General features: G+C 38.4%; 1 pseudogene; it reads left to right on the top strand.

Annotated features, from left to right (window-relative positions):
* Positions 1–22,201: 22,201 nt before the first annotated feature.
* Positions 22,202–23,981, top strand: LOC101907646 (tigger transposable element-derived protein 1-like; annotated as a pseudogene).
* The last annotated feature ends 3,619 nt before the right edge of the window (positions 23,982–27,600 follow it).

Here is a 27,600-nt window from a genome sequence, read left to right on the forward strand (position 1 = left end):
CACCAATACAGTATACTAACGCATATATATGGAATTTAGAAAGATGGTAACGATAACCCTGTATACGAGACAGCAAAAGAGACACTGATGTATAGAACAGTCTTATGGACTCTGTGGGAGAGGGAGAGGGTGGGAAGATTTGGGAGAATGGCATTGAAACATGTGAAACGTCATGTATGAAACGAGATGCCAGTCCAGGTTCAATGCACGATGCTGGATGCTTGGGGCTGGTGCACTGGGAGGACCCAGAGGGATGGTGTGGGGAGGGAGGAGGGAGGAGGATTCAGGATGGGGAACACATGTATACTAATTAAATAATTTTCTATTAAAAAAAAAAAAAGACTGGAAACATTAAAGAGCCAAAAAAAAAAAAAAAACACAAACAAACAGTTCTTTCTAACCAAAAGTATGATTTGAGAAGTGATATACATATATATGTTATAGAAAATTTTGGAACAAAGCCTAGATCAATCATATAAGAAATTTCTTTGATATTTTACTCAGAAACCAGTACCCCCTCTGATGCATTTATTTGGGATCATCTACATAGGTTGTTTTATTTTCTTACTTTTAAATATTATGTTGTAACTCTACTTTTTAAAAAAAGGTATAATTCCCATTGTAAAATGAGAATTAAGCAATAATGTGAGCGTTCTATCAGTGCTGCTATTATTTATAAAGTATCATATAGAACGTAATTGAGAAGGATAATATTATCTTCGTGTCGCTCCAAAAGCAAAACACAAGGTCTAACAGTGCTTGAAAAATGATCAGAGTGATTATACTCTTAAGAGCTAGTATTTAATATGAATTTTTATTCATTTTCTCAAAATTAGTCATTGCTTTTTTGTTTGTCCTTTGTCATCATTAAAGTCTATGATAAATTATCATGTAATTATGATTGAATAATACATAGCCGAAATTCATAGTCTCATAGGAAGAACATCTTGAAAGCAGAATTTCAGGGCTAGATGGGTCATTAGAGATTAGCCAGTCTTACCATTTCATTTTACAGATGGGCAGAAATGTCCCCGAGAGGGAAGTTGACTTGCCTGGAGTTTTACAACTGTTTAAAGGGATTAGAATTTAGGTCACTCAGTGCTGGGCTATTTCCATTTTATTAGATGATTGTGTACCATTAGGCACATTCAGAGAGCGATAAATCTATTTGTGCAACATTTTCTGTGGAGGTGATTTCCAAACTTTTTCAATAACACACTCCAATGAAAAATTTTGAGGATACTCTTAAAATATCTAAAATTATTTATTAAAAATTACTTACTAAAGTACTAAATATATATTTTCATAATAGAAATTGAAAAGAATAATGTAGAGTAATAACATTTTCAAATAATTTAATTTTATTATTAATACAAGCATCCTTTTCTATTTTCATCCAACATTATTATTAATATTGTAAAGAATGAATGTGTTATATTTTAATGTGCTTCATCATTTTTGAAAATCTTGATTTAAATATTATTTAGAGTGATGTAAGAGTCAGATTTTGAATTCAGGTTATTTGGATTGTTGGTTTTAATAACTATTGAATTAGTCCTATAGAAACAGGACATTTAAATGAAAGAAATAGCATATAAACTTCCATTTATAAAATGAGTAAATTCTGAGAATCTAAACTACTAGTTAATAATACTATATTATATACATGAAAGTCACTGAGAGAATAAATTTCAAATGTTTTTACCATACACAGTCAGTTCAGTCACTCAGTCATGTCCGACTCTTTGCTACCCCATGAATCACAGCACGCCAGGCCTCCCTGTCCATCACCAACTCCTGGAGTTTACCCAAACTCATAACTATTGAGTCAGTGATGCCATCCAACCATGTCATCCTCTGTCATCCCCTTCTGCTCCTGCCCTCAATCTTTCCCAGCATCAGGGTCTCTTCCAATGAGTCAGCTCTTCACATCAGGTGGCCAAAGTATTGGAGTTTCAGCTTCAACATAAGTCTTTCCAAGGAACAACCAGGACTGATCTCCTTTAGGATGGACTGGTTGGATCTTCTTGCAGTCCAGGGGATTCTCAAGAGTATTCTCCAATACCGCAGTTCAGAAGCATCAATTCTTTGGCACTCAGCTTTCTTTACAGTCCAACTCTCACATTCATACATGACTACTGGAAAAACCATAGCCTTTACTACATAGACCTTTGTTGGCAAAGTAATATCTCTGCTTTTTAATATGCTGTCTAGGCTGGTCATAACTTTCCTCCAAGGAGTAAGCATCTTTTAATTTCATGGTTGCAGTCACCATCTGCAGTGATTTTAGAGCCCCCCAAAATAGTCAGCCACTGTTTCCACTGTTTTCCCATCTATTTGCAATGAAGTGATGGGACCGGATGCCATGATCTTCGTTTTCTGAATGTTGAGCTTTAAGCCAACTTTTTCACTCTCCACTTTCACTTTCATCAAGAGGCTCTTTAGTTCTTTTTCACTTTCTGCCATAAGGGTGGTGTCATTTGCATATCTGAGGTTATTGATATTTCTCCCAGCAATCTTGATTCCAGCTTGTGCTTCTTCCAGCCTAGAGTTTCTCATGATGTACTCTGCGTATAAGTTAAATAAGCAGGGTGACAATATACAGCCTTGACCATACTCCTTTTCCTATTTGGAACCAGTCTGTTGTTCCATGTCCAATTCTAACTGCTGCTTCCTCACCTGCATACAGGTTTCTCAAGAGACACGTCAGGTGGTCTGGTATTCCCATCTCTTTCAGAATTTTCCATAGTTTATTGTGATCCACAGAGTCAAAGGCTTTGGCATAGTCAATAAAGCAGAAATAGATGTTTTTCTGGAACTCTTTTGCTTTTTCAATGATCCAGCAGATGTTGACAGTTTGATCTCTGGTTCCTCTGCCTTTTCTAAAACCAGCTTGAACATCTGGAAGTTCATGGTTCACATATTGCTGAAGCCTGGTTTGGAGAATTTTTGAGCATTATTTTGTTAGCATGTGAGATGAGTGCAATTGTGCAGTAGTGGCCATAGGACTGGAAAAGGTCAGTTTTTATTCCAATCACAAAGAAAGGCAATGCCAAAGAATGCTCAAACTACTACACAATTACCATACGCATACATACATAAAGTGGTAATTGTGTGACATGATGGAGGTGTTAACTAGTTGTAGTGTGGTAATGATTTTGCAATATATATGTATCAAGTCATCATCTATGTCTTAAGCTTATTCAATAATATATGCCAATTATATCTCAAAACTCAAAAAAAAAATTAGACACATGTAAAAATGGAAGAAATAGCTCATTGGCTGCAGCTAATGTAACGTGATATTCAATTTTAAACTGTTTCTCTAATTATGCAAAAATTTGTAGGTTGAATTCATCTTAAATTTTAGTCTCACCTGGGAATCAGTAATTTATTCTTGCAAACAAAATCTAGATTTTGAACAAATGCTGTAAAAATCTAAAACTGTTTCTTTGAATGAAAACGTACAGACAAGTTTTTCATTTAAAATGTTGATATGTACACATTTTGACAATAACTACACAAAAGGAGAGATATTTCCCCAATTTTTTCCCTTCAAAGTGTTCTCTTCATAACATGAAGATATTTTGGAAACTAACTGCTTTCTCAGTCCTTGTTAAAGTCACAGTGCAGTGCAGTGCAAGTCGCTCAGTCATGTCCGACCCTTGTGACCCCATGGACTATACAGTCCATGGAATTCTCCAGGCTAGAATACTGGAGTGAGCCTTTCCCTTCTCCAGGGGCTCTTTCCAACCCAGGGATCAAACCCAGGTCTTCTGCATTGCAGGCGTATTCTTTACCGGCTGAGCCACAAAGGAAGCTCAAGAATACTGGAGTGGGTAGCCTATTCTTTCTCCAGCGGATCTTCCTGATCCAGGAATTGAACCGGAGTCTCCTGCAAGCAGATTCTTTACCAACTGAGCTATCAGGGAAGCCCTAATGTTAAAGTCACAAACATTCTATGAAAATGTTCATTGTAAATAATATATGAATTCACACTTCAAAAGTCTTCTAGATAATTTCAGTATTCTGGACAACTTCTTGTCTGATTTGGTTAGATTATCATTATTTATATTTCAGTGTGGCTGATGAGCTGGTACTAAAGATTATAAGCTTTAATCTGCAATTTTTTATTGTTCAGTTTTTCTCTCTTCCTCATATCACCAATTCATGACTTTTAACAAAAATATCCTGTCGTTTTATACCCATTTAATGAGGATCAGTTTATTTACAACTGGGTAATATAATACACAAATCTCCTTCTTGGTTGCCTGTACACTGAAATACTCTCTGTTTGAAAGTGTAAAGGTATGAGTGGGACCACCATATCAAACTCTCCATTGTGGAACTTCTGTTTCTTTGGTACAGCAATACCACATAACATGAATTTATCTAGATATGAATCTGGTGTAGACTGAGTGATGACATTGCTATGAAATTACGTTAATAGCTAAATACCAATAAATATTGTTGTTTTTTTTTTTTTTTGTCATTCTTTTAAAGTGTAAGTAGAGATTTTATTTTTTTTTTCTGTCACTCCAATAGGTCATTTTGCATACACAGGTGGGTGTTTTCACCCCTCCTTGCAGTTAACTGTCTTTTGTGAGGTTGCTTACCTTGTTGGCCTACTCTTTAAACTGAAATCAAGAATGTAACAAAAAACAGTCTAGAGAGAGTTTGCTCTGACTAGGTATCTATGTAGCTATAACTAAGATGATTATTGAAGATGAGTCTAGCATTCTCTTGAGAAGTTATCTATTTGCTGATGGTTTGATTTGGGCTAGAATACTGCTTTCTTGAATTGAGATTGAATTACTACTTATAAAAACACTAAAGTTTCTTTGATGTTTTAATTGCTTAAAGTTTAAGTTTCATTGACACTTAGATACACTTCACACAATATGTTGTTCAGTGACTGAACAACAACAAAGTGTTTCTTAAGAGATTACTGATAGCTTAAGGTGAATGATGTCAGAATCATGATCTTGAAAGAAGATGATTTAGCTTCGGAATCAGGGAGTAGGCTTGATCACTCAAGAGCTTTTGTGTAGCAGAGTTTTATTAAATTACGAAAAGGGAGAGAGAAAGCTTCTGATATAGACATGAGAAGGGGGATGGAGAGTGCCCCCTCACTAGTCTTAGAAAAGGGAGTTATGTACTTTTTAAACTGGTTATTACAATAAATCAAAAGAATGTTTCAAGGTTGTAAAGATCTTACTAGACCCAATCCCAATATTTACATTTTAAGATAACAAGATCAGTCAGGAGGTTTTCAAGGAGGAGAAGCTGTTCTCAAGCAGGAAAAATTGTTGTTATATAATTCTTAGTATAGGGCTTCCCTGGTGGCTCAGAGGTTAAAGCATCTGCCTCCAATGAGGGAGATCCGGGTTCGATCCCTGGGTCGGGAAGTTCCCCTGGAGAAGGAAATGACACCCCACTCCAGTATCCTTGCCTGGAGAATCCCATGGACGGAGAAGCCTGGTAGGCTACAGTCCACGGGGTCACAAAGAGTTGGCCACGACTGAGCAACTTCACTATAGTTCTTAGTATAGAGATTAAACTGAGTTGTTTGTTGTGTAATCATGGGTTCCGGGCTTAAAGAAAATAATGTTTTATGTGACTATTACTAAGGCATGTAGAGAACAAAAAAAAAAGTTTGCCCTTTCCTTCTCCTTGAGAATTCCAGACCCCTCTCTCTTCCTTGGGAACGTCAAATTTCTTATCAACCTGCCTAGGAATTGACTCTCTCATTCCCCCCTTTTCTTTTAGGAGGATTTTGTTGCCAAGGGAAGGGGGCATCATTTTCATTCCATAGCTTTGATAGGGTGCTGTCCCTAAATTGTTGAGACAACATATTCTCCTAACCCTTATATTGAGGGTCTCTGATCCAGGGGCCCCAAGTAATAGTTGGAGGAGGCTGTGGCACTCATAGGAGCCTGGACAACCATTTGTAACCTAAAAGAGTTCAGATGGTTAGGAACAAACCCCATTATACAGTTACAAATGTAAGGCAAAATAGTCATTAAACCAAGTTAAAGCATAATCAAAATGAAAAGTTACATTATGTCCATAGTTTCATCAGTTCATCTTAGGATTGCTAGATGTCATCAGATCAAGAAGAGGCATCACATATGATTGTTGTTGGTGAAGGTATTCGCAGAGTTGAAGGGAGTCTTTTCTTTGAAGTGGAGAAACCCACCATGGGAAGCCTTCAATAGATGAGGAGTTTGAAAAGCTGAAAGCTGAGACAAATAGTTAGTTCTAAGGTGTACTGTCTATGACAATATCTGTGTGCACAAACAGTCTATCATAGAGACACTCCCTTCTTCTTAGGGGCAGTTCAAGCCCACATTAAAGCTATGGGTAAAACTTTAAGCCTACAGTCTTGTGTTTCCTGGGTTACCTTATGCAGATACCTCTTAATAATGTACCTTTTAACTTTTTCTGAAGATTGGGGTCTCCAGGAACAATGTAAGTGATATTCTATTCCTAGAGCTTTTGATACTCCTTGAGTTACAGCAGCTTTAAAGATGGAGCCGTTGTTGCTCTGAACTTTAGAGTTTAAGATCCCACTTACATCATGAGAAGTCAGTGCAGTAAGACTTTGTCCATTGGTAAACTTATGAGCTTTGGGCATTAGCAAAACAATAGTAGCAATTAGCCTTAAGCAATGTGCCATAGCCTTTTTTCAGTAACAAAGTGAACTCTGATCCTTTGGGCAAGCTCAAAGTGGGAACCTGCAAAAAGCCTTTTGAGTCTCTGGGTACCAAACCAGTTTGTTGGTTTGGGCCTGCTGAGTTTCAGTTATAAGTTTGTATAAAGGCCAGGCAAGTTCCCCATAACCCGGAATCCAAATGAAGCAATAGCCTGCAATGCTCAAGAGTCCTCTCAGTTGTCTCAAAGTCATAGGTAGAGGATGATTTAATATAGGTTTAATTCCAGAAAGCAACCTTCAAATCAGTGACTGAAAAATATTTGGCTCTTTCAGGAATTTCAGACAATAAGTTATAAGGATTAGGCACTTTTTATTTGTATATCTTGAATTAGTCTCCACTTATCATTTGACTTTTTTACATCCAAAATAGGAGTGTTATATGGACAGTTACAGGGAATTAGTAACCCCTGTTCCTTTAAATTTCAATGATGGGTTTTAAACTTTCCTTAACACCTCAGGCTTTAATGGATACTGCTTTTGATGTGAAAATAGGTGAGGGTCTTTGAGCTTGATAAAGACAGGAACAGCATTTTGTGCTCAACCCACAGTTTTTTCCATCAGCCCACAGTTTAGGACTTACATTTTGTTCAATTAATGGGAGAGAAAGAGCCGTCTTCATATTTATGAAAACAGAGGCCTGGACCTTGTTCAGTATATCCCTCCCCAGAAGGGGTGAGGGAGCCTCCAGCACAATTAGAAACTTGAGAAAATAGCAGAGAGTCCAGTTTCAGCTTAAAGGATGACTGAAATAATAGCATTTGGCTTGTCCCATTAGGGTGGTGGATCTGGAGGAAAGCGGACCAGTGAGCACAGAGAAAGTTGCCCCAGTGTCCAAAGGAAAATTGGCTGATTGGCCCCCACAGTTATTAATACCCTGGGTTCCTCAGGTGTAATTAGGATGAGAGCTTGTGTGGGAATCCCCAGGCACCTTCAGTCCAGATTTTCTTGAGTCTAACCCCTAGGGCTTACACCTCGGAGGCCAGTCTCTTCTCCAGTATGGTCCTTTGCAGACCAGACATGGAGCTGTGGGTGACTTAGATGCCTGAGGGCAATCCTGCTTGAGATGCCCCTCCTTTCCACAGTAATAACAAGCTCATCCCTTTTCACCTTGGTTCCTCTAGGCATTTTTTCCCTCAGGCTGTTTCAGAGCAAGTCTAACAGCCATTGTTGGGGCTTCTGTCTTTTGTGAGTGAGTGAGTGAATGAAGTCGCTCAGTTTGACTGTTTGCGACCCTGTGGACTGTAGCCCACCAGGCTCCTCCGTCCATGGGATTCTCCAGGTGGGAATACTGGAGTGGGTTGCCATTTCCTTCTCCAGGGGATCTTCCCAACCCAGGGATCGAACCCAGGTCTCCCACATTGCAGGCAGACGCTTTAACCTCTGAGCCACCAGGGAAGCCCTTTTTGTCTTTTGTAGGTTCTTTTATCTTCCTATTTTCCTTCGTGTATTTTTTACCATAATATACCATCTGAGCCAGCTGCAACAATTTTTTTATAGACTGATTTGATCCAAACTCCTGTTTTTGTAACTTTCAGCAGATATCTGGAGTCAACTGAGTAAGAAATCTATCTTTTAAGATCATTTCTCCCTCTGAACTTTCTAGATCAACATCAGTAAACTTGTAAGGAGCCTCCCATAATTATCTAGGAATTTACCAGGAGTTTATCAGGAGTTTCCTTCTCTCCCTGTTCTATGTCAGCCAATTTAGCATAATTTTAAAGTCTTCAGCACATGCTCACTTGAGCCCTACAAGAATACATCGGACAAAGTGGCTCTGTTAGAGGAACTGCTTGGCTCCCAGTAGGGAGGAGGGCTATTTTGTGTTTCCTTTTTCCCTTGCCTTCAAGCCATTCATCTCCAAAAGTAGTAGCTTCCTCCAAAACTTAAGCTCTAGAGTCAGGAGTCAGCATCTGTCCCAAGACATGTATTATATCTCTCCAAGTAAGATCATAAAGTAAAATTAGCTTCATAAAGACCTCCATGTGCTTTTTGGATCCTCAAAATGGTCTTGACCACAATCAGGACAGTTTGAATTTCTACTGAGACTGAGGGAACCCCTCCTGGAAGGGTGCCCCAATTTTCAGCCTGTTCAGTTGGGATCCCTGGATATGGGGGCAAAGTAAGAGAACAGGAGGGAGCTGAAGGTTTCACACCCAAATCTGTACCCTTAGGACATAAGTCTGGCATGTCTCACAGAGAGATAAAGAGCAACACATATGTCACTTCTACCCATTTCCCTTGTTTTCTACAGAACTGATCCAATTGTGAAACAGTATTATAGTTGAGACCCTTCAGTAATAGTTCAGTGTTCCTCATCTTCCAAAGGATACTGTGGCCATTCAATATCACAGAAGAAGATCAGGCATGTCTTTTTCAAACTCTGGGGATCAAACTTGTCCCAGCTCTTTTTTTTTTTTTTTTAATACATTTTAAAGGAGTTGTTCTGGAATGGCTAGCTTCCATCTGTAAGAGAGAATAAAGTGGCATTCACAGCCATGGCTTCTTTGCACCAGAAGCATCCTTCCCTGTTCTAGATGGAGGTGTAGACAGACTCTCCACCGAAGTTTTCCTTCCCTGGTAGGACTTAGTCTGTCCCTTACTGACACAGGTACCTTATTCATCCCTCCCAGTTCTACGGTTGAGGCAGAGTGGAGATGCATGAGGGGTAGACCTGATGGTATCCTAGACTGATTTAGTTCCATACCACCAAGACCTTTGTTTGACTTGCCCTTTTCTCTGATGCCACCTCGGGTGGAGCAGAGTAGCTTTTCAGAATGCTTCCCAAGCTAGTCCTACTAGGGGAAGCATCCGTCTTGCATGTGCCCATGCACATTCCTCAGTACAGTCCTGATTGCAATAGATATGGTGAGTCATAAAGGGAAGAACAAGAACCAAGATGTCCCTACTGAGTATCACCACACCAGTATAGCAAAAGAGGTGGTGGAGGGTTGGCCAGCGAGGAAAAAGTGATTTTTGTCCTCAAGCTACCAGGACTAGTCCTTCCAGTTCATTCCCACAGATCTCACAAAAGGAATATCTAGGGAGTTGAGACAAAAGCCACATGAGAGCCTCCTCTGGTCCACTAAGTTAGCGTTACCAAAGGAAGAAGCCCACTGTACTTCCAATCTGACCAGATCCTGCCATTGCCCATCTGTGTCCTCAAAAACCTCATGGTCACCAGCAGTGCTTCTATCCACATAGATGGGAGGCACAGCCATGACAAAGACTCACTTTTAGGACTCTGGCCCCTGAGTCAAGCAGCCAAGAGAGTGACCTCTAGCCTGAGAGATATTCTTGGGGCTAGAACTCCTCGCTCCAAATGTACTCTTGCAACTTTCAGCTCCTAGCAAGGCTACGCGCTTCCGTACTTGGGGTCTAAGTGAAAATACATATTAACAGCATGGATCACAATTCCCTTGAAAGTCTGTGATCTGACAGATTAGGTTAGTAGTTCTAATTCCCCACACAATTACTAAATGGTCAAAGAGACCAGGAAAAGATGACTGAGAAGGGAAAATTCCGGCCACATGCTTTGCCCATCTCTGGCCGCTCCCCTTGCAGGGATATTGGGTGTGTCTTGGCATTGGCAAGTCAATATAAACCCCAAGCAAGATTCCCCTTTTTGGAGCTGCATTCAGTCATTATGAGGCGCCTTGAAACTGCAGAGCAGGGCTCAACACTTGCCTCGTGCAAGATGTGTCTTTCATTCACACAAGCACACTGCAAAGTTAGTAAAGTAAAGCAGAAAATATGTATATACTGAAATAGCAGAGAGGCTAGAGCTCTTTAGTGTTCTTACCTTGTCCAGAAGATCCTAGACGAGCCCCCAAGATGATAACTTACGATGAAAGATGTCAGACTGGTGATCTCTGAAGGAGACTTAGCTTTGGGACCAGGGACTAGGCTTGATCACTCAAGAGCTTTTGTGTAGCCGAGTTTTATTAAAATATGAAAAGAGACAGAGAAAGCTTCTGACATAGACATCAGAAGGGGGACAGAGAGTGCCTCCCTCATTAGTCTTAGAAAAGGGAGTTACATACTTTTTAAACTGGTTATTACAATAAATCAAAGGAATGTTTCAAGGTTGTAAAGATCTTACTAGACCCACTTCCACAATTTACATTTTAAGATAACAGGATTAGTCAGGAGGTTTTCAAGAAGGAGAAGCTGTCCTCAAGCAGGAAAAATTGTTGTTATATAATCCTTAGATTATAGAGTTTAAACTGGGTTGTTTGTTGTATAATCATCAGTTCCGGGCTTAAAGAAAAAAAATGTTTTATGTGACTAAGACTAACGAATGTAGAGAAGAAGAAAAAAAAAAAAAAGATGTTTGTCCTTTCCTCCTCCTTGAGAATTCCAGACCCCTGTCTCCTCTTCAAGAGGCCCAGACCTCTCTCTCCTCCTTGGGAGCCCCAGACTTCTTATCAAGCTGCCAAGGAATTGGCTCTCTCATTACTTTCTTCATTTTGATTATTTTGTAGCTGCTCTCTCTGTTGTGAATATTCTGTGAGCTGCTCTAGGTTGTGTGATCTGAAAGGTGATTAGCTCAAATTAAATGAAATGCTAATGATGTGACACTCCCTCTGTGGTTCTACTGTGTACATGTCATTTAAGATCATTTTTTTTGTTTGTTTTGTTTCAAATAAAAGTTTAACACTTAAAATTGCAATATACATATTTTCCATTTTCCTTTATATAAAACTGAAAGTTATTATACTAAACCTTTGGTTAGAAGAGATCTTAAATATAATAATGTAGATCATTTGGGTATCTGCTTCAGCTGTATCATAGTATATTCTATTAGTATTCTACAGGGTGGATTCCTATCTTGTAACATATATACAAATAAATTCAAAACAGCAAAGACTCAAGTGTAAAAGCAAAAACTGTAAAATTGTTGGTAAAGCAATAGATGTAAATCTTTATCACCTTGGATTAGGTAACGGTTCTTAAAATATACAGCTAAATCACTTCTTGGCTTTCTGGTTAAAATCAAGTATAAAATATGACTGCAAAAGCATAAACAATTGAAAAATAGATAAATCAAATTTCCTAAAAATTAAAAACTTTTATGCCTCAAAGGACATTAAGAAAGTGAAAAGATAGCCCACAGAATGAGAAGGAATAATTTCAAATCACATATCTGATGAGCCTTAGAATATTTGAAACTTTTACTACTAAATTAAAAAAGCTTAATAAAAATAAGTTGTCTAAATAGAACTTTTTTCCCCAAAATAAAATATGAAAATGGCAAATAAACATACAAAAAGATGCTCAATATCATTACTTATCTGGGACATGTCTATCAAAACAACAATAAAATATCACTTCATACCTACTAAGATGGGTATGTTTTGTTTAGTCACCAAGTTGTGTCTGACTGTTTGCAACCCCATGGACTGTACCACACCAGGCCTCCCTGTCCCCATCTCAAGTAGTTTGCCCAAGTTCATGTCCATTGCATTGGTGATGCCATCTAACCATCTCATCCTCTGTCACCCTCTTCTGCCTTCAGTCTTTCCCAGCATCAGGGTCTTTACCAGTGAGTCAGCTCTTTGCATCAGGTAGCCAAATTATTGGAGCTTCAGCATCAGTTCAGTTCAGTAGAACAGTTGTGTCTGACTCTTTGCGACCCCATGGACTGCAGCACACCAGGCCTCTCTGTCCATCACCAACTCCTAGAGTTTACTCAAGTCATGTCCATCAAGTTGGTGATGCCATCCAACCATCTCATCCTCTGTTGTCCCCCTCTCCTCCTGCCTTCAATCTTTCCCAGCATCAGGGTCTTTTCAAATGAGTCAGTTCTTCACATCAGGTGGCCAAAGTACTGGAGCTTCAGCATCAGACCTTCCAATGAATATTCAGGACTGATTTCTTTTAGGATTGACTGGTTGGATCTCCTTGCAGTCCAAGGAACTCTCAAGAGTCTTCTTGAACACCATAGTTCAGAAGCATCAGTTCTTCAGTGCTCAGCTTTCTTGATGGTCCAACTCTCACATCCATACATGACTACTGGGAAAACCATAGCTTTGACTAGACAGACCTTTGTCAGCAAAGTAATGTCTCTGCTTTTTAATATGCTGTCTAGGTTTGTCATAGCTTTCCTGCCAAGAAGCAATAGTCTTCTAATTTCATGGCTGCAGTCATCATCTTCAGTGATATTGGAGCCCAAGAAAATAAAGTCTGTCACTGTTTCCATTGTTTCCTCATCTATTGTCATGAAATGTTGAGACTAGATGCCATGATCTTAATTCTTTTTTTAATATTTAGTTTTAAGCTGGCTTTTTCACTTTCCTTCTTCACCCTCATGAAGAGGCTCTTTATTTCCTCTTCACTATCTGCCATTAGAGTGGTATCGTCGGCATATTTGAGGTTGTTGATATTTCTCCTGGCAATCTTGATTCCAGCTTGTAACTCACCCAGCCTGGCATCTCTCACGAGGTGGGTTAAAAAGATTCCCTAGAGAAGGAATAAGCTATCCACTCCAGTATTCTTGGGTTCCCCTGGTGGCTTAGAAGGTAAAGAGGCTGCCTGCAGTGTGGGAGACCTGGGTTCGATCCGTGGGTTGGGAAGATCCCCTGGAGGAGGGCATGACAACTCACTCTATTATTCTTGCCTGGAAAATTCCGTGGACTGAGCCTGGCAGGCTGCAGTCCATGGGATCAAAAAGAGTCGAGCATGACTGAGCAAAAGCATACAGCACAGCTTTGACTGTAAGTTAAATAACAGTGTAACAATAAACAGCTTTGTCGTAGTTCTTTCTTAATCCTGAACCTGTTGCTCCATTTTCAGTTCTAACCGCTGCTTCTTGACAGCATACAGGTTTCTCAGGAGACAAGTAAGGTGGTTTGGTATTCCCATCTCTTTTGTTGGAGTTTTCCACAGTTTGTTATGATGCACACAGTCAAAGGCTTTAGCATAGTCAATGAAACAGAGGCTGATGTTTTTCTGGAATTCCCTTACTTTCTCCATGATCCAGCGAATGTTGGCAATTTGATCTCTGGTTCCTCTGCCTTTTTTAAACCCAGCTCGGATGTCTGGAAGTTCTCAGTTCATGTAATGCTGAAGCCACGCATGCAGGATTTTGAGCATAACCTTACTAGCATGGGAGATGAGAGTAATTGTCCGGTGGTTTGGTCCTATAGTTTTTTTTGTTGTTGTTGTTTGTTTTTTTTTTAAGGAAATAAGAAATATTGGCAAGGATGTAGAGAAGTGGGAACCTTATACTTTTCTGGTGGGCATGTAGAATAATGTAGTGCCTTTGGAAAACAGTTTGGCAAATCCTCAGAAAGTTAAGCATAGATTTATCATTTGACTCAGCAGTTATCCAAAAAAGCTGCAAACAAATGTTCACACAATATTCATAGTATTATAAATGAGAGCCAAAATGTGCAAAAAAACCCAAATGTTCAATTGATGAATGAATGAATATAAATGTGATATATCTATATATAGTTGACCCTTGAGCAGTGCAGAGTCAATCCGTGTATCGCTTAGTTTTTCCTCCATATGGCGCTTCCTCTGCATCCACAGATTCAACTAACCATGGACTGTTTAGTGCTATAGTCTTTACTATGGACAAATACCTGCATTAAGTGGGCCCACACAGTTCAAATGCCAGCTGGAATGGAATATTATTCAGCAACAAAAATAAATGAAATACTGATACATTCAACAGCATGGATATACCTTGAGAATCGATAAAAATTATCACTTCTCTCCCCAGGAAAAAAAAAAATATCCAAATACACAGGCAAAAACTTGACCACACATTTCTGGACATTTACAAGTCTCCTAAAATATTTTGTGAAATCCTAAGGCTCTCTGACCCCAAGCTAAGAATCCCTGACTGGCAAGATGCTGGATGAAATGATTTGATCTTGAATAATTCTGGCAGCTATCATTATAATAGTTACAATATTTGTGTGGCAATAACAACCAAAACAGCTATAGCAATAGCAAGCACAAATGTTAACATTTATCAATAATTTCTTACATTTTGGGTGTTGGACTTTACAAGCATTTTCTCATTTAATAATCTCTACTCTCTACCCACAAGTTAATTATAAAATGTATAATGTGGACAAGGCATTGGAGTAGAAGCGAGGAGTTTCTGATACCAGTTCAAACTGATTCTGCTGTTAATATCAATTAGCTTATATAATTTTGAGCAGTTACCAAGTTTCTGGGTTATCAGTTGCTTTATCTATAAAATGATAACATGATTAGGATATATTATTCTTTTAATTTCTTTGAAGCTATTATTGGAGGAGAGCATGGCAACCCACCCCAGTATTTTTGCCTGGAGAATCCCATAGACAGAGGAGCCTGGCTGGCTGTATAGTCCACAGGGTGGCAAAGAGTCAGACATGACTGAAGCGACTTAGCATGAAGCTATTATATATTATTCCAGTTTAACTTAAGTTTGTTTTGTATATAAAAGTCCATATGATATTTAAAGTAAGAGATTATTTTTGCTAAAATACACTTAACAAATATATTATTTCTAAATCAAACAAGATGCTTTTCAGAGGGTGTTATAGGGAAGGATACTAAAAATGTCACAGCTGCATAGGCAGCAGGGTCAAGACCTTGTGGAAATTAGAGGTGGTAGGAGTCCAAGATAAGAAAATAGCTACTTTGTAGATCTAGTTAATTCTTCCTTGACAAGTATTTTCTCTAAGGTGGGAAACAGTGCTAACTATTTACTTAAGCACCAGAGGGACTCTGCAAAAGAATTAACTCTAGAAAGTTTCAAAGGAAGCTCAAGTGACTTTTGAATATATTTATAGAAAAAATAAAATAATTTAAACTGAGCTATGTTTTAAAAAATAAAATTTAAACTGAACTATTCACTTAAAATCTTATTTTCTGAGTGTAAACTTGTCTTGATTAAGGCTTTTGTGTCTTCCTCCTAATCTGAAAATTTCCTCAGTCAAGTGTTGAGGAAGAAACAAAATATCCACTTGGAAAACTGGGTCCTCTCTATGGACCCAATTGGATTAAAAGGAAAGTAGAATTAATGCCTAATGAATAAAAGTTTCTCCAAACTAAATTTCTTTACTCTGACTTCTGGACAGAAATACTCTGGAGATCAAATTGTACCCAATCAGGCATCTTGCTTCTGAGACAGCAGTTCCATGGTTAGAAATGGAGAGATGTCTCTGGATAATTGAAGAGTAGTTGTCAAGAAAGGGTCCAGAGAAAATACAATGGAGGAAATGAGGAAGAATATAAAGAACTGAACGGAAAATAGATCCGAGACACTGGTAGTATTTACTTAGGGAGTAAATTGCATCTTACACAGGGATTGAGGGGCTAGCATAGTGTAGAATAGATGTTATGTGCATATTCCTTTTATCTTTTGCTTACAAAAAAAGTTTTCCAGTTTTAATGTATTCTTGTTTTTGAAATGAGAAAGCATAAATGGGAGAACTCTTCCCTTTGTTTGGTAAACTACTGCTTCAAGTATTTCAAGACCCAGCTTCAGTTTCCCTTTCTCCCAACTTTCCAATTTCCAGCTCCTGTAGGATTGGCTCCTGTCCCTTTATGCTTTTATTATATGCGTACATTACAACATTCTGTATTTATCTCTTATATACCATATATCACATTGTATTAGCACTCATTGGCTTACCTGTGGGTTTCCTCTAACAGAATATGAGCCCCTTGAGAGATGATCGTGTTTATTTTACTAGCACCTACCCTGGGTCCTGGCAGAACTGCACAACTCAGATTGGGACTCAAACCCTATCACACCTCAACTGGGACTTCAACACACCATTCCTGGCTTAGGAGGGGACTTGAACCCACAATCTCCCAGCAGAAACCACACACCTGGTCCCAGGACTTAATGAAACTCAGGTTCTTTGTTTCAGTGCAGAAGGATTTCATTGTGAGGCAAAGTGATAGGCAAGAAGTAGATTTATTAATATAGAATGCTCATAAAGGATACAGACATGCAGGCAAGAGAGCTCTGCCCCAAGAGCTAAGTGGGAAAGTAGGTTTATTTATGGTGATAACAGATTTCATAGAGAGAGTGTGGGCCACCTTAGAAGGCAAGAGGCCCTGAAATATGGGGTGATTAGTTTTTATAGGCTGGGTAATTTCATAAGCTAATGACTAGGAGGATTATTTCAAGTATTATAGAGAAGAAGCAGAGATTTCCAGGAACTGGGCCACTGCCCACTTTTTGGCCTTTTGTGGGCAGCCTCAAAACTGTCATGGCACCTCTGGTTGTGTCCCTTAGCATAGGCTAATGTCTTACAATAAGCATATAATGAGGCTCAAGGTCTACTGAAAGTTGAATCTTCTGTTGTCTTAGGCCTAATGAGTTCTTACTAGTTTTTGTTCTATTCCCCAGTGGCCTTGGAATTCTTTTAAAGTCTGTGCCCTGGCCCGTTCCCTCTTGTCTCACTGGCATATTTACATTCAGCCAGTTGACCAAATGACTTAATGAAAATTTATTACCCAAGGTCTTTAAATTTTAGGAATCACAATATTGGTGTGGTTTTGATGTGATCTTGTCGTCTTTAAAAAACAATAAAACAAAAAACCTTAATTCTGAGCCTCCCAAAGTTTCTGGCCTTCTAGAATTTCATCTTCTTTAGAGGCTGAGGTGGCTACCCTGCTCTTGTAAAAGGCAGCAGACACTTATATAGTCTAGAGAATAGGATGCTAGAAAGAAAAATAGTATGTATTTCAGAATTTTGCAGAAATACAATTCACACAAAGTAAAGAGACTTAGCCAAGTCTCAGCAGGAGTAGGATGAGGATAGGCTGTGGGGACAAAAAGATATTACACAGATTCTAACTTGGAAATAACCTAACACTGCTGGACTGGGGTGAGTGTTAAAAATGGGTCACAAGTGTCCTTCCCATTCTCACTTCTCTTTGCCTGCCACATGTATCATGGCAAGTGGAGATGGAAGGAAACTACAGAGAAAGATTGTTGTTGACCTAGGTCATCGTGGTTCTTGTAGATCAGAAATAATAAAATCAAACCGTAGGAGGATAGAGGAGAGTTTTCACCTGAAAACTTTAGTGAAAGAAAGAGATATAGGAGAAGTGAATGTTTAGGTCAAGAAAATGATTTTCTTACTCATAACTGAGAAAATGCTTTCAAGTTTGAAAGTCCCATAAAGAGACCCATACATTTAGTAAAAAAGTGAGCAGGGATATAAGAAAAATTGAAACTACAGGTTATAAGCTATTATGTGAAACTATCATGAAATTCAACATAGAAAAAAAAAGTTTGGAAATTAATTTTTTCAGAAAAAATACTATTTATTTTCCATGTACGATGAAAGTCTCTTGTGATAACTAAGATCTATGTCAGTGGTTATCGACTTTACCAGTAGTCACTTTGACTTTCACTTGTTCACTCCTCCACTGACCTTATATTTTGAAAAAATATGATAGTTCAATTACATTTATTAATAATCATTTTTCACTATATAAGTTGGAAAGTAGGGGGGATGAGACTTTGAGATCTTTCAAACTGATCATTTAGTTCAGAAAGATTATAAAGAAAATAATAGGAAATAATGGCTTCATCAATTCAAAGTTTTTAATTTAGTGGAAAGTGCTGTGAACTGCAGTTTTGCAAAGACAGAGGACCAGTAAGAGTTTCCAAGCTTTACAGGCTTTTAGGAACACACTTTAAATTACCTGATGTGCTGTCCAACTGTTTAAAAAAAAAAAAAAAAAAAAGAAGAAGAAGAAGCCTTTTGCAATAATACGTATTGGGAATTTTATTTCATTCTATCCCTTTCTAAATTTGAAGGTTGAAACTAATCAGAATCTCCTCACAGAGGTTTTGTGTGTGTGTGTGTGTGTGCATGTGTGCGTTCAGTCACTGAGCCGTGTCCCAGTCTTTGTGACCCCATGGACTGTAGTCTACCAGGTTCCTCTGTCCATGGAATTTTCCAGGCAAGAATACTGGATTGGGTTGCCATTTCCTACTCCATCCACCCACATGGTTCTGTTAAACGCAATATATCATTTACCAGTTTTTACATCTTTAGCTTACTGGGCAGACTTAAGAGTGGTTGTCAATGCCTGGTTTTATTTTTTACTATAATTTTCTGCAGATTTAAATATTGAGGCTTGGTCTAAGAAAAGCTATGAATTAAAACTGATTTTGAAATTTTACTGATAATCACTGTCATTCTATCAGCTGAGGAATGAATTACTGGGAAGTGTGGCCCCAGCTGGGTTTGAACATGGAGCAGCCCGTCTTGTCACCAATGGAAAAACTGGTTTGAGTACCACATTACCTGGGACAGAGTAACTAGAAGTGATCTTGGACTATGTGATTAGGCCATTAATTTTAGCATATGTTGAGGGAACCTGATATTGTCTAAGAGAAATGAACTAAAGGCTCTGACACTATAATTTCCACATATAGGATTGGGAAAAAGAAGAACACAGTTAACTCAGCAGCACCACTGAAGTCTCTAGTAAACTACTAGCTTAGTAGTTTACTTCTATTAACTACTATTACTGCTACCACTGTTATTATTACTAAAAACAAAAACAGCAACAGCTTCCATCAATTTAGAAGCATCTCCTTTATGCCAGTGCTCAACATTTAAAATCATTATTTCACATTCTCTCAACAAACTGTAGACAAGTGATATTTCCAATCTTGAGTGTAAGAAATTGAGTTTTGCAGAAATTGCTTTTCTCCAGTCAACTTGTATTATGTGGTAGAGCCTGGATTGACCTGGTTGGATTACATCTGAACTTCATGTTTTTTAGTATTTGTTTGTTTGTTAGCATCAAATACATTGCCCAGATTCTCTAACAAAGTTCCTGTGATAAAGACAGGAAGGAAGCAAGAAGAATGCCAGAGAACTAGCCCGCTCTCCTGGCATTTCACTGAGGATCAGGAATCTGCTGCTGCTCCAGGCCTCCTACTCAGCTGGATATTTGGGTGGAGTTATTTCTTTTCTTTACTGCTCTCTATTTGTCATATGCCCTTTCTTCTACACCCATTCATACTTGGCAATAGAATCATACAGATAATTCAACTTCGTGATATTTTTATTTAGGTTTGAGAGACCAATTGTTTGCTATTCTGTTGTTCAATTCCTGTTTATGCTTAGAGACTGATATTACTGTGCTCATTAATGAGAAAACTTAGGATTTTGAACCTGTTCTGTTTAGTTCTAAGAAATGAAATTTGTAGTCCCAGTGGAAAAATGACAATCATCTTCAACCTCAGTAGGTGCAGATTTCTATATTTAAATATAATCTTTTCCCCATTACAACATGATGAGGGGAAGATCATTTTTGAAGAGAATGCAAGTCATAAGCACCCTTTCTAAAATAAATATATTCCTCTCTAAGCAAAAAATTATCTAAATGATAAATCCAACTGGTACATGGTTTTGGTGAAATTAGCCAAGAGAAGAATCTGAGATAATTGGCAATGACTCTTTGTTTCTTTTTGCTTCTTTGTATATTTATGCATGATCCTTCTCTGATAATTTTGAAACCAAGGACAATTAATAGTTATTAAAAAGTGTTCAAGCTCATATTTTCTTATATCTACTTTTGTGTTATTGTTCATTTGCTAAGTTATGTCCAACTCTTTGTGATCCTATGGACTGCAGCATGCCAGGCTTCTCTCTCCTCCACCATCTCCCAGAGTTTGCTTGATAGATTATCAAACCAGTCAATCTACTTTTGTAATGTTCAACATTTCTTATTGTGATAAATGTACAAGCTGGCATGTGTGTGTATAATTTTATATTAATTTTACTTGTTGATTTTTGCCCATGATAAACACAAAGGCACTATATAAAGATGGAAGGAAGAATATACCAGTGAACTATCATTTATGTAACATTGTCTAGAAAGTGGCTACAGTGTCCCTAGCAAGGTGCTGTGAACACTAACAATGATTCATTTCCTGCTGTCATGGGATATAGGTTAGAGGAGTAGCACAGAGGCACATTTCTTTGGGTTTGGTGTTTTGTTTTTTAACCTCTCTCTCCTGGTCTATTTATGCTTCTGGAATATTCTGAACGGGCAGAGTCTCAGAGTCAGACTAAATTATACTCAGTCTAGCTGGTTCTGACGGAGAAGGCAATGGCACCCCACTCCAGAACTCTTGCCTGGAAAATCCCATGGACCGAGGAGCCTGGTAGGCTGCAGTCCACGGGGTTGCTAGGAGTCGGACACGACTGAGCGACTTCACTTTCACTTTTCACTTTCATGCATTGGAGAAGGAAATGGCAATCCACTCCAGTGTTCTTGCCTGGAAAATCCCAGGGACAGGGGAGCCTGGTGGGCTGCCGTCTATGGGGTCACACAGAGTCGGACACGACTGAAGTGACTTAGCAGCAGCTAGTTCTGAGCTCACTCTAAACCTCACCTTTCCCATCTGTAAAGTGGGAAACAGTTGTCAGATTACAGGAAATACTGTATGTGAAGAGTGCAGCATAGTACCAGACAGGGAGGCCCTTGATAGCTTTTATTACTACCATCTCTGTTCCTTTCTGACATCTGCCTCCCTGCCATTGCATGCTATTCTCTGTGGAACTCTTGTCTATGAAGTCTTAAGAGATCAGTACCCGTGGATTCTAGGACTACAGATCCTAGCACTGAGACCAAGCTACTTTGGATTAAGAAATCGAGCATCTTGGCTCAAAGATCAGGAACAGGGAAATCAGTGGATCGTACCTGGGGACTGAGGGTCCTCAGCATGACAAGGCAGTCGATTTACCATTTTATGGAGGTATAGTTTTCCATCTGTGTTTTAAAGATACAGGCATACCTCATTTTAATGTACTTTGTTTTACTGTGCTTCATGGATGCTGCATGTTTTAACAAACTGAAGGTTTGTGGCAACTCTGCGTCAAGCAAGGCTTCCTGTGTCAGTTTTCCAACAGCATTTGTTCACTTTGTGTCTGTGTCACATTTTGGTGACTCTTACATTATTTCAAATGTTTTCATTATTATAATATTATTATGGTATCTTTGATCTTTGTTGTTATTGTAACTGTCTTGGGGCACCATGAACTATACTATATATTGCTGCTGCTGCTGCTGCTAAGTTGCTTCAGTTGTGTCCGACTCTGTGCGACCCCATAATCAATAGCCCACCAGGCTCCCCCGTCCCTGGGATTCTCTAGGCAAGAACACTGGAGTGGGTTGCCATTTCCTTCTCCAATGCAGGAAAGTGAAAAGTGAAAGTGAAGTTGCTCAGTTGTGTCCGACTCCTAGCGACCCCATGGACTGCAGCCCACCAGGCTCCTTCATCCATGGGGTTTTCCAGGCAAGAGTACTGGAGTGGGGTGCCATTTCCTTCTCCAATACTGTATATTGACAAACTTAATTGATAAATGCATGAGATAAATTGATAAATTCCAACTGCTTCACCAACTCGCCCTTCCCAATCTCTCTCCCTCTCTTCAGCTCTCTCTGTTCCTTGAGATACAATAAATATTGAAAGTAGGCCAGTTTGATAACCTCACAATGGTTTCTAAGTGTTCAAGTGAAAGGAAAGTTGTACATCTCTCATTTTAAATCAAAAGTTAGAAATGATTACACTTAATGAGGAAGGCATGTCGAAAGCTGAGGCAGGCCAAAAGCTGGTCCTCTTGTACCAATCAGTTAGCTAAGTTGTGAATGCAAAGAAAAAGTTCTTGAAGGAAATTAAGAGTGCTACTCCAGTAAACACACAAATAAGAAAACAAAACAGCATTCTTGTTGATATGGAGAAAGCTATAGTGGTCTGGATAGAAGATCAGACTAAGCACAACATTCCCTTAAGCCAAAGCCTAATCCAGAGCCAGGCCATAGCCCTCTTGAATTCCATGAAGGCCAAGAGAGGTGAGAAAGTTGCAGAAGGAAGGTCTGAAGCTAGCAGAGGTGGACTCATGAGGTTTAAGGAGAAAACCTGTTTCCATAGCATCGTAGTACAAGATGAAGCAGCAAGGGCTAATGTAGAAGCCGTGGCAGATTATCCAGAAGATCAGTGAAGATCATTAATGATGGTGTCTACACCAAACAACAGACTTTCAATGTAGATGAAATGACTTCTGTTGGAAGAAGATGCCGTCTACACTTTCATAGCCAGAAAGGAGAAGTCAATGCCTGGCTTGAAACCTTAAAAGGACAGGCTTACTCTTTTGTTAGGGGTTAATACAGCTGGGGACCTTAAGTTGAGGCCAGTGCTCATTTACCATTCCCCAAATCCTAGGGCCTTTAAGAATTTTGCTAAATCTACTCATTGTTCTCTAAATGGAACAATAAAGTTGGAATGGTAGCACATCTGTTTATAACACAGTTTCTTGAATATTTTAAGGCCACTACTGAGACCTCCTGTTTAGAAAAGATTTCTTTCAAAATATTACTGCTCACTGACAATGCACCTGATTGCATTGCATTTCTCTGATGGAAATATATAATGAGATTCATGTTGTTTTCATGCCTGCATTCTGCAGCCCATGGATCAGGTACTAATTTCAACTTTCAAGTCTTATTATTTAAGAATTACATTTTCTAAGGCTGTAGCTGTTGTAGATAGTGACTCCTCTGATGGATATGGCAAAGTGAACTAAAACCTTCTGGAAAGTACTCACTCTTCGAGATGCCATTAATAACTTTTATGGTTTATGGAAACAATATCAAATATCAACATTAATAGGCATTTGAAAGGAGGTGATTCCAACTCTCATGAATAACTGAGGGGTTCAAGACTTGGGAGGAGGAAGTAACTGTAGATGCCATAGAAAGAGCAAGAGAATTAAAAGTAGAATATAAAGATGTGACTGAATTGCTATAGCTTTGTGATAAAGCATTCACGTTGGGGAGTGCTTCTCATGGATGGATATGCAAAGAAGGTGGTATATCTAAATGGAATTTACCCCTGGTGAAGATGCTGTGAAGATTGTTGAAATGCCAGAGGATTTAGAGTATTACATAAACTTAGTTTATAAAGCAGCAGCAGAGTTTGAGAGGATCAACTCCAATTTTGAAAGAAGTTCTGTTATGGGTAAAATGCTATTAAAGAGCATTTCACGCTACAGAGAAAATATGAAAGGGTCAATCTGTGGGTCAAACTTCACTGTTCTCATATTTTAAAAAATTGTCACAGCAACCCCAACCTTTAGCAGCCACCATCCTGATCAGTCAGCAGCCAGCAACTTGAGGCAAGACTCTCCACCAGCAAAAAGATTAGGATTTGCTGAAGGCTCAGATGATGCCTAGCATTTATAAGCAATAAAGTATTTTTTTAGTTAAAGTATGTACATTGTGGTTTTTTGTTTGTTTGTTTGTTTTACATAATGCTATTATACACTTAATAAACAAAAGTGTAAACATAACTTTTATAAGTACTGAGAAACCACAAAATCATGTGACTCACTTTATTGTGATATTTGCCTTGTTGTGGTAGTCTGGAGCCAAATCCATAATGTCTCTGAGGTATTCCTGTATTAGTAAGTAAAGTCATTATTAAGCAAAACATACCTCAGTCAGTTCAGTTCAGTTACTCAGTTGTGTCCGACTCTTTGTGACCCATGAATCACAGCACGCCAGGCCTCCCTATCCATCACCAACTCCCGGAGTTCACTCAGACTCACATCCATCGAGTCAGTGATGCCATCCAGCCATCTCATCCTCTGTCATCCCCTTCTCCTCCTGCCCCCAATCCCTCCCAGCATCAGAGTCTTTTCCAATGAGTCAACTCTTCACATGAGGTGGCCAAAGTATTGGAGTTTCAGCTTTAGCATCATTCCTTCCAAAGAACACCCAGGGCTGATCTCCTTCAGAATGGACTGGTTGGAAAACATAGCTAATTGTAAAAGAACCATTAATCAAAAAGAAAAGAAAAAAAAAAAAAAAAAACAATTTTACATGACTAAATACCTAGGTCTCATAGAATCAAAGCTTTTTCCCCCTCCATTATTTCTGGGTATTGTAGCAGAAATCAAAAAAACATATATCCTTTGCAGCACACAGTTTATGCTCAATATATATTTGCCAAACAAGCAAATGAACAACAAAAAAGAAGTGAATGAATAGGTCTGCCCTTGATTAAATAAAAATTTGAAAATCTCTCTAGAACTAGTGATTTACAAGAGGTAGGCAAATCAGTTAACATTTTTATTGATATTGGTGAAGATTTAAAATGTGTATTAACCCTGCTGAAGTTAAACCTTTAGGGACATACATGTTAGTTTTCAGAGCTTTCAATCCAAGAGCACAGAGGCAGTAACTTTTCTGTACAGAAAAAATATAACTACCTTATAGCTCAGTTGGTAAAGAATCCATTTGCAATGCAGGAGATCCCGGTTCAATTCCTGGGTCGGGGAGATGCACTGGAGAAGGGATAGGCTACCCACTCCAGTATTCTTGGGCTTCCCTTGTGGCTCAGCTGGTAAAGAATCCACCTGCAACGAAGGAGACCTTGGTTCGATCCCTAGGTTGGGAAGATCCCCTGGAGAAGGGAAAGGCTACCCACTCCAGTATTCTGGCCTGGAGAATTCCATGGACTGTACAGTTCATGGGGTTGCAAAAGTCGGATGACTGAGCGACTTTCACTTTCACTACTCAATTAAATTTTTTTCAGAGATGTACTGCACCAAATGCCATGTATTAATCTAGAGTGACACTGTATACCTGAATGAACTAACAGAATTTCTTGCTATTAACACACAGTTCTTGTTGTTTGACCACATTAATCAGAAAAATGTGTTACCTTTCAAAAAGAAGCATTATCCATTGTTTTAGGAAGTTCTCCAAACATGATTAATTCATTAAAAGCTTCTTAAATGTTATGTTACTTTGTAATTCAGTTTATGATATAAAAATTCCTGTTGAAATTCATTCCAATTAAAAGTCATTTTCTCCTGAAAGATAAATAAGAAATGGCCAATGGTGTTATCCCTTCATTCCATGATCTCACTGAAGTTCTGATAATGTTCAGATAGTGTTTCACTTGGTTGGACAATGATTTAGAAAAAACAAAGCACTTGAGCAAACACATAAAATTAGAGACTTCTAGGGAACCTACAGAACATCTAGTCCAAACCTGCATTTCAGGAACTAGAAAATTGAAAAAGAGGAAGAGTAATTGTTTTCCTCAAGGTTGTTCACTTTGATAGGGAAAACATTGCTTTTTTAAAGGAATCATGAAGCTTTATCCGGAGGGGAAATTCTCTTTCAGATAAACAAGTTTATGTAAGTTTACAAATACCAACCTTGAGGTTGGCATATTTGTTTGTTTGTTTTTAAGTGTATTTGCTTTCTCTTAATTAATTGGCCATGACCAATCGGCCAAGACTCTTTTTCCATGACCTCTAACATTCTTACAAGAAATATTTTAAAGAAGAAACTGTGAAATAGAGATAGGTATAAAATGTTGGCTCTTTTCCCAAATCACTATCAGTTGACTGGTTTTTAGCACTGAGCCATGTTTTATTCTGGGCTTCCCAGGTGGCTCAGTGGTTAAAAAAAAAAAAAAAAAAAAATCCGCCTGCTAATGCAGGGACTTTGCAGGAGCCTCGGGTTCCATCCCTGAGTTGAAAAGATCCTCCAGAAAAGGAAATGGCAACCCGCTCCAGTAGTCTTGCCTGGAAAATCCCATGGACAGAGGAACCTAGCAGACTACAATCTCTTGGGTCACAAAGAGTTGGACACGATTTAGTGACTAAATAACAACAGCAATGCTTTATTCCACCCCTAGTAACTAAACTATTCCTTAGACCCTCCTCTGTTGTTCCTAAAATACCATACAAAGTTAATGCCCCGACAAGAGAGGATTGGGGTTTTGTTCTACTTTAGTTTTGTGTGTGTGTGTATGTGCATTTATCCTTAAAATTCTCCTAGTAGATCACCTATACCCGAGTTTTTTTTTTTAACTTAATGGCCATTAAATAGAATTATAGCACCTTGTTTTTCAATTGATCCATCAGTATAGATATCTATATAATTTTTCCATATGCAGACCCTCTTTTTAGAGAAATAGTGGGGCAAACATATAGTAGATAGCATGGTTTACATTATGATTTGCCTGATAACCAAAGTCAGACAGTGGGGAATTGAGTGATAAACATTAGTAGATCCTACCTTACTCAGATAAAATTAAGCCTCTGCCATTTTGCAGTATCTGACAATTTTGTTCACAATGATAATAGGTGGAAATTCAGCTTATTTTTGTTAGAAAAAGTCACTTCTCTCAGTAACATCATTTGTGGCAAATTGTGGTAGAACAATAAAAATAACAGAGAAGCAATAAATTGTTGCCTGTGTTTATCGCAAACAAATCCCATGAAACTAATGTTTCTTTTATTTCTTATCACATCTAGAGAGATTCCATTTTGACATTTATGTCTTATGTTTTAAGATTTTTTTTCTGGAAAGTTTGTTTTTTTAGAAAAAAAAGTCTGTGTAACATAGTACTTGCCATTCAAATGTTCTTGACTTTCATTTACTCATCTGTAAAATTAATGGGTTGATTTTTAGACATTTTTTAGGTCACGTCCAGTACTGAAAGTCAGATTATATTATTTAGTTATACCACATGAAACAGTTCTTCTCTGTTGAAATAAGATGCATTTGTGTTTAAGTGATCAAAAATCCTATCTACACTGTACCTATTCATTCATTTTAGCCAGTGTGTACAATTTGCTGGCAATTTGCGCTCACTGACATAAATCAAGGATTGGCAGACCATGGTCCCCAGTCTAAATGTGACCTGCCACCTATTTTGTGAATAAATCTTTTTAGAACATAGCCACACCATGTTGATTACCTCTGTCTATGGCTGTTTTTGTTCTCCAGGGCAGAGTTGATGGGTTGTGAAAGAGCATATTGCTCTCAAAACCCCTAATATTTACCATTTGGTCTTTAACAGAAAAAAGTCTGCA

This window comes from Bos taurus, chromosome 5, assembly GCF_002263795.3.
Source record: "Bos taurus isolate L1 Dominette 01449 registration number 42190680 breed Hereford chromosome 5, ARS-UCD2.0, whole genome shotgun sequence".
In the NCBI taxonomy this organism is placed as follows: Eukaryota; Metazoa; Chordata; class Mammalia; order Artiodactyla; family Bovidae; genus Bos; species Bos taurus.